This window comes from Mastigoproctus giganteus, chromosome 11, assembly GCF_048544385.1.
Source record: "Mastigoproctus giganteus isolate SK-2022 chromosome 11, ASM4854438v1, whole genome shotgun sequence".
Taxonomy (NCBI): domain Eukaryota; kingdom Metazoa; phylum Arthropoda; class Arachnida; order Uropygi; family Thelyphonidae; genus Mastigoproctus; species Mastigoproctus giganteus.
The window spans coordinates 146368551-146383725 of record NC_143585.1 but is presented as its reverse complement, the minus strand read 5'-3'; the positions used below and the strand labels follow the sequence as shown (position 1 = coordinate 146383725).

Genomic DNA, 15175 nt, shown 5'->3' with positions numbered 1-15175 from the left:
TCAGAGCTATAACTGAAGTCTTGTCTAATTGATCCTGCTTCTTTAACCAGTGCCTCCATTAATTTCCCTGGAACAGAAGTTTAACTTCTGTTTCAGGGAAATTACAATGCAATTACAGACCTGTTAGTTTAACATGTCTGTAATTGCCTGTGTCTCCCTTTGATCCTCCTTTGTGGATTGGGGTCAAATTTGCACATCTCCAGTCCAAGCTCTTATAATTATGGCTGAGGGTTTGCTTATTTCCTTTGCTGTGCCTTTAATATAATTGGATAGAATCCATCCACCCCAGGTGCTTTTCTTATGTTTATCTTCAACAATTTCTCCTCCAATTTCCTCTCAGTTATTACAAAATCATCTTGCTCACTGCCAGAGTTTAGTTCACCTCTGGCATTCTCCTCCATGAATAACTCCTCATGTGTGAATGTAGATGCAAAATACTCATTTAGTTTGTTAGCCACCTGAGCAGCATCATCAACAGTTGAACCATCGATATCCAGTGGACCAATCTGATTCATCACCTTCCTTCTACAGTTTACATAGGTAAAGAACTCTTTGCTGTTTTTCTTTACAACCTTTGCCAAAAATTTCTCATAATCTGCCTTTGCCTGCCTAACCTCCTTTGTGACTTGGTTACAGACCAGCTTATATCTATCATTCCCTTCCATCTCACCCATTAATTTATATGTATCCCATGCATTTTGCTTCTCTGCCACATGTCTCATTAGTTCGTCTGACATCCATTTAGGCCTAAACCTTGAACAATATTTCTTAGTTAGTATGTAAAGCCTAATAGCTTCCAAGATTAATTCTTTGAATGCTTTTGCCCCTAATGGTTGTTACTTCTTTGAATAAATCCCACTTGAGCACACTGTGATCACTGCCACCTAGTGGTTCCTTTATCTGCAGATTCTTAATGCTTGAAGGATCACTACTGATAATCAGATCAAGAGTATTACTCCCTCTATTTGCCTCCCGAACATGCTGATGTAGAAAACAATCATCCAATAAATCCACAAAAGCCTTGCTAGTGTGTGAGTGACCAACCCACAAATTCCAGTCAATATCTGGGAAATTAAAATCCTCCATTATAAGACACTCTGATTTACTGGCCCACTCTATTTCTCTGCACAGTTGCTCATTATACTCATCAGATTCATTAGGCCTATAACACACATTTTACTCCCATTTTTCCTTTCCTACCATTTTTTTCCATTACTCCCATTTTTTCTCTCCCAATGCTTGTCTCACCAAAAGATTCAACATTGCATTGTCCACCAAAATCAATTGGATGCACTTCCTTAATTTTTTGTATTTCTTAACTAGCAGCATAATACCTCCTACATTCCTGTTCTGTCTATCCTTTCTGTACACATTGTACTTCCCAAATTCAAATTCTGCACTGCTTATGAGCTGGATATCATCATCCTTTTCTTTCTTGTTGAAACCCTTTTACTTCTGACTCTCTCTCTCTCTCTCTCTCTCTCTCTCTCTCTCTCTCTCTCTCTCTCTCTCTCTCACTCTCACACACTCTCACTCAGGGTAATTCAAAATTTTTTTTTTTTGGCTGGTGCAGCATAAGCCTCAGGCTTCCTTGCACCATATGGCTAATAATAATAAATAATAATATATGTGTGACACTGCATTTCTGATATACCAACAATATCTGCCTTTGATGTCTTGACTGCCATTTCAAGCTCATCAAATTTATTAACTATACTCCTAGCATTGGTTTTACATGCAAGAATACATGCACCTGTTTCTACTCTTAGTTACCCTAATACAGCCCATGTATTTACTTGTTCCACTATCACTTCCAGCAGTCCTGGAATTTCCCATTGCCTTGCTTTCCAGGCTGCTCCTCAATTGCATTTCAATAGAAGTTGTGCAAGAATCACTTTCACCTCTGCCAGCTGGTAACCTTTTAGTTCGTGTATCTCCCCAAACTAGCAGTTTTCCGACCCACCTAACTCTACCTCGATAGCTCGCAATTTTGCCGACCTTTTGATGTGAAACATCCGGGGGGGGGGGGGCTAACTACCGAGTAAATCTGATCGGTCACGGAAATTACGTCATCCACGGCGTCTGCCAGAGTCACTTCCCACGATCAAGCCACTAATCTGAGTGGAGCACTCACTAGTATGATCAGAGCGTGTGACTCATTTTTCGTGACCAGTATGATATCTCAAGTTTAACTTTTTAGAATTTTCGAATAGTATGATGTCACAATCATACTTCCTGCAGTTACTACTGCAGTAAGTATGATTGCAAGTATTTGTGATATGACTGCAACAATACAAAGATTTGTCAACAGTTTCTTTTTTCTTCTTGCATTTTCACATACGCAGCTGTTAATATTCCATTGTTAGGTGTTTAATTGTCAATACCCAGTTACACAGTAGGATTAGTTGGTTGGTTGGTATAGAAGTTTATCGGCACAAGGGAAACTTGTGCCAAAATGTGCCTATTCCAGTGTTTGGATAGATGCTGGAAATTCGCTTTATTTGAGATTAGAAATATTCATATAGTCTGGTTTGTTTGAGATAGGTGAAGAGCTCATCTAGATTAGTTCGGGGCACCTAACAATGGAATGTTAGTTGCCCCAAACAGCTGTGTATGTTGTTTCAACTAAGATCGGGTACCTCAATTGACGCTGTTTTCAGAGACCTTTAGATACGTTGCAGTCGCAAGTATACGTCTCTTACTTTAGGTTTCATAAATTCATTGTATATTGTCTTCCAGAAATTATGGAAATTTGTGAATGATCTATAAAATATTTACAATACAAAAGCTCTTTTATTTCGTAATCAATATACAAATCAAAATACCTAAAAGAAATGCAAAGACTGTTTCACATAAAACCATCTACTACTTTTTTGTTCTTTTTTTTTACTAGGGAAATATAATGGATACATTTTTTTTTCATGATAAAATTTTAATACAGTAAACCCCCGCTATTCGCGGTATTTGTATTCGCAGTCGCTGATTTAACATAAAATGAAACCTAAAAAAATGTGAATTTTAAAGCGCCGTGAACATTTTCTGCCATAAAAAAAAAGATGGGCATGGCTAAAATTATCTTTCCCGGTCAAAACAGCGCTCAGTGGGTGGGAGGAGAGGGGTGACAAAATCGCGAGCGTGGATGTTTCTCGCTAATCCTTGTTCAGTATGTGTTATGCACTTATCATGGAAGGTCTCGTCGTTTGCTTTTAATTTATATGCTTATAAATTGAATAAATTTATCAATTTATAAATTGATATGCTTACAGAAGTGATAAATCTACCGTTTTGCAGTGTAAAACAGACTTTTTCAAGTGTGTTAACGGAAGAAAGTGACTTGTTGTGGACAAGTTCTTTCTAACCCGTACAAAAATATGGCTACGAATAACAAAGAAGATCAAAGAAGGTGATACGAAAAGATCAAAGAAGGTGATGACATTAGCGAATAAAATTCAGTTATTAGACAAAATTTCTAATGGTGAACGTGTCTCCTCAGTGGCAAAACATTATAAAATCAATGAGTCAACGGTACGATCAATCAAGAAATCGGAAGAAAAAATCCGCCATAGTGTCCGTGAAAACGTGCTAATTGCTTCAAGAATTTGCTCTGTAACTCGTGATGTTAAATTAGAAAAAATGGAAAAGCTTTAAATCTGTGGATAGAAGACCGAACTCAAAATAAAATTCCGTTAAGTTCACTCATTATTCGTGAAAAGGCAAAACTCCTTTATCAACACTTTAGCGAAACTGCTGATAGCACTGGTGGAATAAGTTTTTTAGCTTGTAAAGGCGCTGTTTTGAAAGATTTGTTTGAAATTTCTAATAAATATTACATTTAATATTAAATTGTTTCTTATTTTCATTTCGATGCCTTATGCTTGCATTTCACTATGTACTGTCTATGTACATAGTCATATTATGAAGGTACCTATAATACATACATAGACAAAATTTTAGACTAGTTTTTCTTATATATTTCATACTTTGGAACGGAACCCCTTTATTACTATGGGAGCCATAACTCAGTATTCGCGGCATTTCTCAGGAACATAACCCCCGCGAATAGCGGGTTGTTGTTGTTGTTTGGTTTTTAGGAGCATTAGCAACTAAGGCCATATTGCTCCGGAATATGCAGTGGTCATTCCCTGACCTTTCCGCATCCTCCATATTTGGTGGTGACGGGCTCGAACCCCGGTCTAATCAAGAAGTGTGTGGTACGCACTGCTGCTCCTTCCCACCTGGCTACAGAGGCGCCCGAATAGCGGGGGTTTACTGTATTTAAAATTCATCGTGATCGACGTGTATTTAAAATTCATCGTGAATATTTTCCATATCACAAATAACATAAAAACTATCACAAAATATTCCACAATATTAAAAAAAATACATAAAAAACAAACTATTCTAGAAAAGGTACACAAAAATCGGAGATTACATGAAAAAAAATCATCACACAAATATTCAAGAAAAATTTATTCTAAAAATTGCCATATACAATTTACTTCTTTATTAATATTTATTGTCAATCTTCTGCTTTGCTCAATAGCTGATTACAGAGGAATGATTTGACATAACGATCCGGATAAATGGTTTTACATTTAGATGTATGGTCATCATAATCTGCAGCATGTTTAATTGTCAACATTATTCATTCATTCACACAATATTATTCATTACGTTGAAAATTCGCTCAGCTTTGAAACCATTGCTAATTGCAATGGTTTCAAAGATATTTCTAGATTTTTTAATTGAAAAGGGAATTTCACTCGATTTTAAAGATAAACTGTCTTTGACAAAATCTCTAAGATCATTAATTTTTATTTCATATTTTATCAGAAAACTTAAATTTCATATTCAGTTGTCACCCTCTTGCCACTGAGACGAAAGTTCTTTCATATTCCATGATTTCCGGTAGCATATGTTTAAAATATTTTTCAATGGTATCATTATTTTCTTTATTTAATTTAAAATCACTCTGTTGCATTAATAACTTGTCATGAGGTAATTTTCTAAATGTGTTCTTACTTTCAAATTTGATTCCTTCAAATTCTTTCCACTTCAACATGCTCTGAATTTTAGCTTCATAATTTCCTTCAGAATTTTTCAAATTAGCAGTAACATTGATAGTTTGAATAATTAATTTATCTACTTTTACCATAGTGAATCTGTAAAAAGCTTCTGAAAGGTAAGAGAGCTCCTGCAGGATGTTGATCATTAGTGCTAAATGGTTAACAAATTCCAGGTTTAAAAGTCGATTTAATAATCCAGAATATTTAACTTCTGATTCAAAATGTTTGCACAAAGCAGGATAATTCCTCCAACCTGCAAGCTACAAGCTGCCCGTCGTGTCCCGAACACACAGCCGATCTTTAGTTTCCACATCAAATCAAGTTCTTTAGCAGTAATCCTTAATTCACACTGGTTTTTTGGAGATTGGTGATATAATGCATACTGTTTTTTTTTTTTTTTTTTTTAATTATTGCCTGTATGCCATGATATTTTAGAACTTTTCTACACAGTGAAAGCCTCAATTGTTGGAAGGCATAGATCACTCACTTCTCCAAAAAACAGATGACTGTTTGTCGGAATAAAGGGGAACCACAACAGGTTGACCACCCAACAATAACAAGTCGCTGTACTGCAATTAAATCAGTGTGCGAGAAAATTTCACTGAACATTGGAAAATTTCTCCAGTCGTCATGAGAAACGTTTTAATGCTGTTTTGCTATTAATTTTCAAGCTATCAACTCCACCAAATGAAACGATTTCGTTAAATATGCAATTTGTAAAAGAGCGTTATAGTGATTTGTGTCGGAGTAAAGGGGAACCGCAACAGGTTGACCACAGGCTATTATCTGTGTCGAGAATCTTCTTAATCCTCTGATTGGCTATGGAAAACACATTGACTAATGCGACTTCTCGGTATGTGACTGCATAGGTTTTACGGACACCATTAACATTGTGAAACGGTAATCCCTTTCACCCTTAATGCACGCTTTCTAATTACCTAAATTGCCTAAAGGCCAGAGGCATACATAGTGCATACATAGTTGTCTCTCCTAATCCGTTCGTTACATGGACATTTTGTTCATTCAACAGAATCTATTTTAAAATTCATAACTGATCGATTGCACCATTAAAATTCTGGAGATGGGCCCCCGCTTGCCCCACCGTAGTTTCGGCTCTGGATACTCAATAATTGCATTCAGGATTTCATTTGTAAAATAAATGATCATCTCAACAATGGGCTCTCGTGAGCCCGTGCAAGCCCACTACAGCTCACCACTGGTTACAGTCCTACACAGTAGAGACTTTTTATTGACTCGTCAAAGAGGAGTCTGAAAAGTGTGTTGCTCCACAATGGAAATAAATATGGGTCAATTCCAGTAGCTCACTCTGTGCATTTGAAAGACACATATGAGAACTTCAAGAAGTTATTGACAAATATTAAGTATGAATAACATGGTTGGTTCGTCTGTGATGACTTTAAAGTGATAGGCATATTACTTGGACAGTAATTTGTCTACACAAAAATGCCTTGCTTTTTGGGTGAGTGTAACAGTCGGGCAAGGAATAAGCAATAGGATGTCAAGGTCTGGCCAAGGAGAGGCAGTTTGTTCCCTGGATCAAAGAACATAGTTCATAAACCACTGGTAGACCCAAAAATTGTCTCCTTCCATCCTTATACATCAAGCTGGGTTTGATGAAAGAGTTTGTGAAAGCTTTATATTAGGAAGGTCCCTGCTTCAACTAACTTTGTACTAAACTTCATAGATTACCCAAGTGAAGCTAAAACAAGGAATTTTTGTTGGACCTCAAATTCACCAAGTGATGAGGGACCAAGATTTTGAGAGAACTATGAAAAAAAATTTTTTTTACCATGCGGCCCTTTTTAATAGTGTTTTAAACATGTATTTAAAAATAAAAGTCTGGTAAAAGTAGCATTTTGTTATAATTTCAATGCACAAATTCTGCCAAAATTAATAAAAATTTGTGAAAAATCTAATTTTCTTTTGTGATGTTTGACAAAATGGAAACAAATGGAAGTCATTTTTGAGCAGCATTAGAAAATGATTCAGAAAAACCTTTTTCTGAGAAAACATCAGTGAATTTTTTTTTCAAAATACAGAGTAGTGTTAGTTACACTACAGCAGGCCCTCATTATAATGCGGTTCACTTTATGCTGATTCGCAATAACGCTGTTCTTATATTATAACCTGTATCTGACTATAATGCTGTCATAAATCACTATAACGCTCTTTTACAAATTGCATATTTAACGAAATTATTTCATTTGGTGGAGTTGATAGCTTGAAAATGAATAGCAAAACAGCATTAAAACGTTTCTCACGCCGACTGGAGAAATTTTCCAATGCTCAGTGAAATTTTCTCGCACACTGATTTAATTGCAGTACAGTGACTTGTTATTGTTGGGTGATAACCCTGCAGGGGATTTAAAATTAAAACCCTTTTAGTTTACCAGGAAGAGGGCCAAAGTACAACCCAAAATCGACACATTTTTCATGATTTTAATTGCAATTTTAAGTTTAATTTTGATACGTAAGTAGTTAACACATGATTATTATTATTATTATTATCATCATCATCATCATGAACTTGGTCCGGCTTAGGTCTTTTAAGACCTGTTCCGTTGTAGCTCTTGGAGGTGGTCTTGATCTTGCCATCGTTGTCTTGGTCGACCAACATCTCTCTTGCCTGTAGGTTTGTAGTTAAGGGCTAATTTTGGGATCCTGTCTGGGTTCATTCTTTCTTTGTGGCTGATCCATTTTTCCTGATACTGTTTTATGTCATTTACTATGTTATCTACTTTTAATTTCTCGCGGATATCTAAATTTCTTTGGTGGTCTAGTCTTGTAAAGCCTAATAATGGTCTTAAAAATCTCATTTGTGCCGCTTCTAGTTTGTGTGCATATTTCTTATTTATTACCCAAGTCTCACAGCTGTAGAAGCGGGCCGGTTTTGAAGTGACGTTGTGCAGTCGTAATTTTGTTTCAGTTGTTATTTGTTTTCCGAAGTGGCGTTTAATCATTCCATTCGTTTTATTATATTTTTGTAGTTTAGTGTGGATGTCTTTCCCTTCATTTGATATTAAATTTCCAAAATAGGTGAAGTCAGATATTTGTTCTATTATTTTATCATCAATAACAATTTTGACTCTTTGTATGTTTTTACCACATAATCCGATTGATTTTGCTTTTTGAGGTGGAGATTTTCATCTCGTACTTTTTACCTATTTTATTAAGTTCATTTGCTGCTATCTGTAGTTCATCTTCAGATTTTGCTATTATAACTTGATCATCAGCATATAATATAGTTTGGATTTTATTCCTGTTGTTCAACTGTATTCCGTTGTTAATTGTTTGTTTCCATGCTTTAAGAATTTTATTGATGTAGATATTAAATAAATTTAGTGATAGTCCACATCCTTGTTTCACTCCTTTATTGGTGTTAATTGGGTCTGATAGTTCGCCATTAGAATATTTTATACAGACTTTTGAGTTTTTATATAGGCTTTGGATCGCTTTCCGGTATTTCACGTAGAATCTGCCAAATTTTTTCCCAGTTTACATTGTCATATGCTTTTTCATAATCAATAAAGAGCAGAAATGTTTGTAGATTAAATTCTCTTCTTTTCACCAAAATTTTGTTGTAGTGAGAAAATGGCATCTATAGTGCTTCTCCCTTTTCTGAACCCACATTGTTCTTCTTCTAAGAATTGTTCACTGCATTTATTAAGTTTATTCTTTGGTATATTAGAGTATAGCTTTGCAGCAGTTGACAGCAGTGTTATCCCTCTGTAGTTGTTAGGGTTATTTCTGGAGCTTTTTTGTGTAAATTGATTGCTATTCCTGTTTCCCAATCTTTGGATATCCATTGCTTATGCCATATGATGTTAAATAATTTTAGTAGTGCGTTTTTTAGTAAGGTGCCCCCCACATTTAGCATTAGCATTAGTAGAGGCATTTGATGCAAGAAAGCAAGCTTACGCAGCATCAGCCAAAAAAAAAAATAAAGTAAAATAAATAAATAAAAAATAACCACTTCCACTTCACCCTTCTGTTCGTTGGAAATACCTGTCCAGCTGAGCCTTAAACTTATTTAGGCTATCAACTTCCACGACAAGGGATGGAAGTCTGTTCCACCTACCAACCACCCGCTGGCTAAAGGCAAATTTCCGCACATCTATCCTACATCTGTCTTTCCTCAATTTGAATTTATGCCCTCTCAGGTGATTATTCTGATCAAGAGGAAGAATCCCATCAGCATTGAGCATGCTCAAACCATTCAAGGCTTTGTACACCTCTATCAGATCACCTCGCTGGTGCCTAGTCTCCAGACACTGTAATTCGCAAAACTTAAGCCTTTCTTCGTAAGAGCACCCCTTTGTTCCATTCACTAATCTTGTTGCCCTTCTCCATACTCGTTGCAGCAGCTCTACGTCCTTCTTGAAATGAGGCCTCCAGGCCTGTATACAGTACTCTAGGTGTGGCCTGACCATTGCCTTATACAAGGGAATAATCACCTCCTTATCCCTGCTAGAAAAATTCCTATATATATCATTGACAATACACCATGAGCTACTCTTGCAGCCCGTCTGCACTGCTCAGAGAACTTCATATCTGCCTGCACAACCACCCCCAGGTCCCTTTCATTCTCTACCACTGTCAGTGTAGTACCACAGAGTTGATACGTTTCTCTGGGGTTGCTGTTTCCCATATGTAGTACTTTACATTTGTCAATGTTAAACTTCATTTGCCACCTCTCAGCCCATCTGCTCAACCTTTCCAGATCCTGTTGCAGCAGTATAGTGTCAGTAGTGTCCTTGACAACCCTGCCAACCTTCTTATCATCTGCAAACTTGGACATTAAGCTTGATATACCATCATCAATATCATTTATAAATACAGAAAACAATAAAGGACCCAATACTGAACCCTGAGGGACTCCACTAATAACATTAGTGGAGTCCCTTTAATATAACTGGATAGATCCCATCCACCCCAGGTGCCTTTCTTGTGTTTATCTTCAACAATTTCTCCTCCACTTTACTCTCAGTTATTACAAGATTCTCTAACAGATTTAAACAGTACTACATTCAAATTGTCTATGCCTGGACTTTTTCGGTTTTTTGATTTTTGTAATATTAACTCTAGTTCTTCCATTGTTATATTTTCTTCATCTTTGATTATCACAGATTCATCTTCCAATTCCCTAGTGCCTGGGTTATACCATAGTTTGGAATAGTGTTGCTTCCATTCTGCTTGGGAGATGGAGTTGGTTTTTATTTGATCATTTGTGTCTAGTTGTAATTTCTTAAAAATTTTAAAACCTCTTCTCTGTGGGCCCGTGATATCACGTTCTAAAGATATAACAAATTTATCCCAGTCATCTCGCCGGATTCTTCTGGTTAGTTTTCTGACTTCTGCTCTAAGCTTTTTATATTTTATGTGTAGATGTAGGTCTTTAGTTTGTAGGAACAGTTTATAGGTCTTTTTTTTCTCATTGATTGTTAGTTTCAATTCTTCATTCCAAGTTCTTGGCCAGTTTTTAAATTTTTTTTGTTTATATCCAAGACTTTCTTCAGCAGCTCCCAGAATTGATTTTTTCATGTTTGACCAGATTTCCTCAACATTATCACTTTCATCTGATTTGAGTTTATCTTTCAATCGACTTTCATACAGGAATTTAGTGCTTTCGTCTTCCAACAAATGTATTTTTAATTTCTTAGTAGTTTTTGTTGGTATTTTCTTCTTTTTATTAAGATAATTTCTTTTTATTTTGAAAGTGCTTTCTACTTAGGTAGTGATCACTGTCAATTTCACTGCCTCTGAATACTTGTGTCTCTAATTTTGTAATTTAAGTTTTCATTAATGATAATATAATCTATTATAGACTTTGTGTTTCTTGCTTCCCATGTAAATTTATGGATATTCTTGTGTCTGAAAAAAGTATTTGTAATTTTAAGTTTATTAAAAATGCAGAAGTCTATCAGGCATCTTCCATTATTGTTGACCACGGGTTCGTATTCTGATCCTATACATTTGTCTACTGATTGAGCACCAACCCGTGCATTAAAATCTCCTGCTAGTATGAGATGCTCGTTTTTGTTAGTTTGGTCTATGATCTGTTGTAATTCGTCATAAAATTCTGTGGTTTCATCAATGTTGCCTTCTACTGGTGCGTAGATGCCAATGATTGTTATTGTATAAAATAGAATATTTAGTCTTAATTTCAATATTCTGGTTGATATCCAAGAGTAGTCTTGTTTTGTTTTCCTATTCTTTCTTTATTATAACAGCAACTCCCGATGATGCCCACGTTTCACTTGGTACGCCGGAGTATATCATTATGAAGTTACCTATTTCTTTGGATCCTTTGTTCTTCTTTTTTGTTTCGGTAATGACTGCTATGTCAATATTCTGTTTTCTAGTTCCATGGTCAATTCATCTAATATGTGATTTATTCCCCTAACGTTCCAAGTTGCTACTTTAAGTTCCTTAATCGAAGTCCTATAACCATTGCCTAGGTCATTACCCTTGAGATCCATCCAGTTTTTTCCCTTGAGCTTATTTCGAGTATTTAGAATGTCCCCCAGATAGGTTACCAGCCTTTCGCGGGGTAAGTCTAGTGGTGGGGCTGCCACCTTAAACCCTGTAGACAGGCTTCAGGTACAGCATTTCCTCTGTGTGATGGGACAGTTATACCGCTGTGACTCGGTCGCCAGAGCCTTGTCTGTGGAAACAGGTCAGTTCGCCCCGAGAAGGTGAGGTTGACATTTGGGTAGGAGAGGTTATGGAATGCATGTCACCACCCCTTGTACACACCCATTATTATTATTGGCCGTATGGTGCAAGGAAGCCTGAGGCTTATGCTGCACCAGCGGGGGGAAAAAAAAAAAAAATTCTGAATTATCCTGAGAGAAAGAGAGAGAGTATATACATATGTAATGCAGAATATTTTATATGTACAAATATTTGAATATTTTGACCCACATTTATGCTTCTTTTCACTACCATTTATTATTGATTAGGAAATATCCTATGGTACTGACCGCAACTCACAAATTCGTGTTACCTTACGGGAATGCAGTGCTCACTTAGCACTCTGTTTTTCCAGAACAAATTATCAGCGTTAAGCGGGGGTTACCTGTATTAGGAAGGATGTAGAGTTGCTTGAGCGAGTACAGAGAAGGGCAACAAGCTTGGTGAAGGGAACGAAAGGGTCCTCTTACCAAGAAGACTTAAGTTCTGAAGACTCGTGGTAGAGAAGAAAAATACATGGGATGCATATAAATTATCAGCAGCCTGTGGTAGATATAAACTAGTATGTAAACAAGTTACAAAGGAAGTTAGGCAAGCAAAGGCAGATTAAGAAAAAATCCATGGCAAGATGCAAAGAAAGACAGTAAAGACCTCTTTATTTATGTAAACTCTATAAGGAAGGTGATGAATCAGATTGGTCCACTTGATATCGATGGTTCGACTGTTGATGATCCTGCTCAGCAGCAGACAAGCTGAATGAGCATTTTGCATCTAAATTCACACACGAGGAATTCTGTAGGGAAGTGCAGGCCAGAAGCTTATCAAACTGTAACAGGGAGCTAAACGATTTTGTAATACTGATAGCAAAGTGGAGGAAAAATTGTTGAAGTTAAACATAAGAAAGGCACCTGGGGGTGGATGGAATCTATCCAGTTATATTAAAGGAGGTGGCAAAGGAAGTAAGCAAACAGTTAGCCATAATTATGAGAGCTTCCCTGGACTCAGGGGAGGTACCCATTGGACTGGAGATGTGCAAATGTGACCCCAATCCACAAAGGAGGAATTAATGGGGGGCACTGGTTAAAGAAGCATTGCAGGATCATCTAGACAAGACTTCAGTTATAGCTCGGACACAGCATGGGTTTGTTAAGGGAAAGTCCTGTCTGACAAATTTGATTGGATACTACAATGTGGTCACAAAGGAACTGCATGCAAAAAATAATTTTGATATCATATACTTGGATTTCAGGAAAGCTTTCGATACTGTTGCACATGGAAGACTACTGTACAAATTGGAGCAGTATGGCATTAAGGGCAAGTTGCTGCTATGGATTAAGGGATGGTTGAGTGGGAGAAGACAGAGAGTGATAATCAATGTATACTGCTCTTTACGGACTAATGTTATTAATAGAGTCCTCCAGAGTTCAGTATTTATCCCATTGTTGTTTTCTTTATTTATCAATGATATTGATGAAGGTATATCAGGTTTAATGTCCAAGTTTGCAGATGCTTCAAAGGTTGGTAGGGTTGTTAATCACAATGACAGTACACTACTGCAAAAGGATCTAGAAAAGTTGAGCAGATGTAATAAAATAAAAATATAATGTAATAAATAAATCTGTATGCAGCTTTGATTAATTAGAATTACACTCCTTCAGCAAAGCAAAAATGTTTGATAGTTTTTAAATGACTGAAGTTTTCAACATTGTCTTACTACTCACAAAACTTGCACAGTTTATTCATTAAGTACATATAATAGCCATACAGATAGATATAGGCCTAGTAAACTGTACAGAAATGAATTATGTAGTAATAATTAGTCAGTCTCGAGCTATATTTAACTTTTTTTTTTTTTTTTTTTTTTGAAGGCTTAATGTCTGATGAATCTCAAGAAGAGATTTCCGAAATCATTCAGCTGTGTTTATTACTTCTGCCACCAGCTAATAGAAGACATTTACATCTTTTGTTGAAAATGTTGTCACATATTATTAAGAACAAGGCAATAAAATTAAGTTCTGAAAAACCCATTACTGAATTTGTAAGTATAAATTTATTAGTTGTTTTTATATAATTTTTATGAAGAGTTTGTTAGCGTGTAACTCTTATAAAACATAGCCCATATTAACATCATTATTAACATCATCACAACCAGAGTGGAAATAACACCTTTCCAATCTTAAAAAAAAAAAAAAAAAAAAAAAGAACAACTCATAAACAACAGTATGATATACACAATGAAGAGTCTTTTTCCTTTTCATATGTAAAAATGAAAAACTAGTTTCTCTTCTATAAATAAAAAGAAAAATTTAAACTTAATTAATGCTGATGGAAAATTAAACAAGAAGTGTTTTTTCATTAGCATTAGCATATGATGCAAAAATGCAAGCTTATACAGCAACAGTAATAAAGGGGGGGGGGGGAACTCCCATTAAATTTATTTAAGCTATCAACTTCCACAACAGTTTATACCAGCAATCAACCACCTGCTGGCTAAAGACAGTTTCTGCACATCTGTTCTACAACTGTCTTTCCTCAATTTGAATTTATTCCCCCTCAGGTGCGAAATCTGAGAGAGAGGAAGCTGTATGTAATACTCTAGGTGTGGCCTGACCACTGCCTTGTACAAGGGGATAATCACCTCCTTATCCCTACTGACAAAATTCCTGTATATCATTGACAAGACTCCGTGAGCTTCTCTGGCAGCCTGTCTGCACTGTTCTGAAAACTTCATATCTGACTACATAATTACCTGCAGGTCTTTTTCATTCTCCACTACCCTGAGTGTAGTTTTGTACCACACATTTGGTACATTACTCAAGAGTTGCTGCTACCCATATGCAGTATGTACTTTGCATTTGTCAATGTTAAATTTTAGTGCCACCTTCAGCCCATCTGCCCAACTTTTCTAGATCCTGTTGCAGTAGCATACTGTCATTGCTGTGATTAACAACTTTGCCAACCTTCATATTGTCTGAAAACTTGGAAATTATGCGTGATATACCTTCATCAATATCATTGATAAATATAGAAAACAACAATGGGCCCAACACCAAACCCTGGGGAACTCCACTAATAATTTGTCCATGAAGAGCAGTGTCCATTGATTACCACTCTCTATCTTCTCCCACTCAACCATCCCTTTATCCATAGCAGCAAATTGCCCTTAATGCCACTGCTCCAATTTGTACAGCAGTCTTCCATGTACAACAGTATCAAAAGCTTTCCTGAAATCCAAGTATATGATATCAAAATTGTTTTGCCATTCAGTTCCTTTGTGACCACATCATAGTATCCAATCAAATTGGTCAGACAAGACCTCCCTTTAACAAACCCATGCCGTGTCTTAACTATTACTGCAGACTTGTCTAGATGATCCTGCAATGCTTCTTTAACCA

At 36.3% G+C, this 15175-nt stretch overlaps 1 protein-coding gene across 1 annotated transcript in view; it reads left to right on the top strand.

The window, feature by feature from the left end:
• The window catches only part of LOC150078503 (DEP domain-containing protein 1A-like), a 205152-nt gene that overhangs the window by 131844 nt on the left and 58133 nt on the right, over positions 1 to 15175 (top strand). The gene's annotated exons all lie outside the window — the stretch shown is intronic.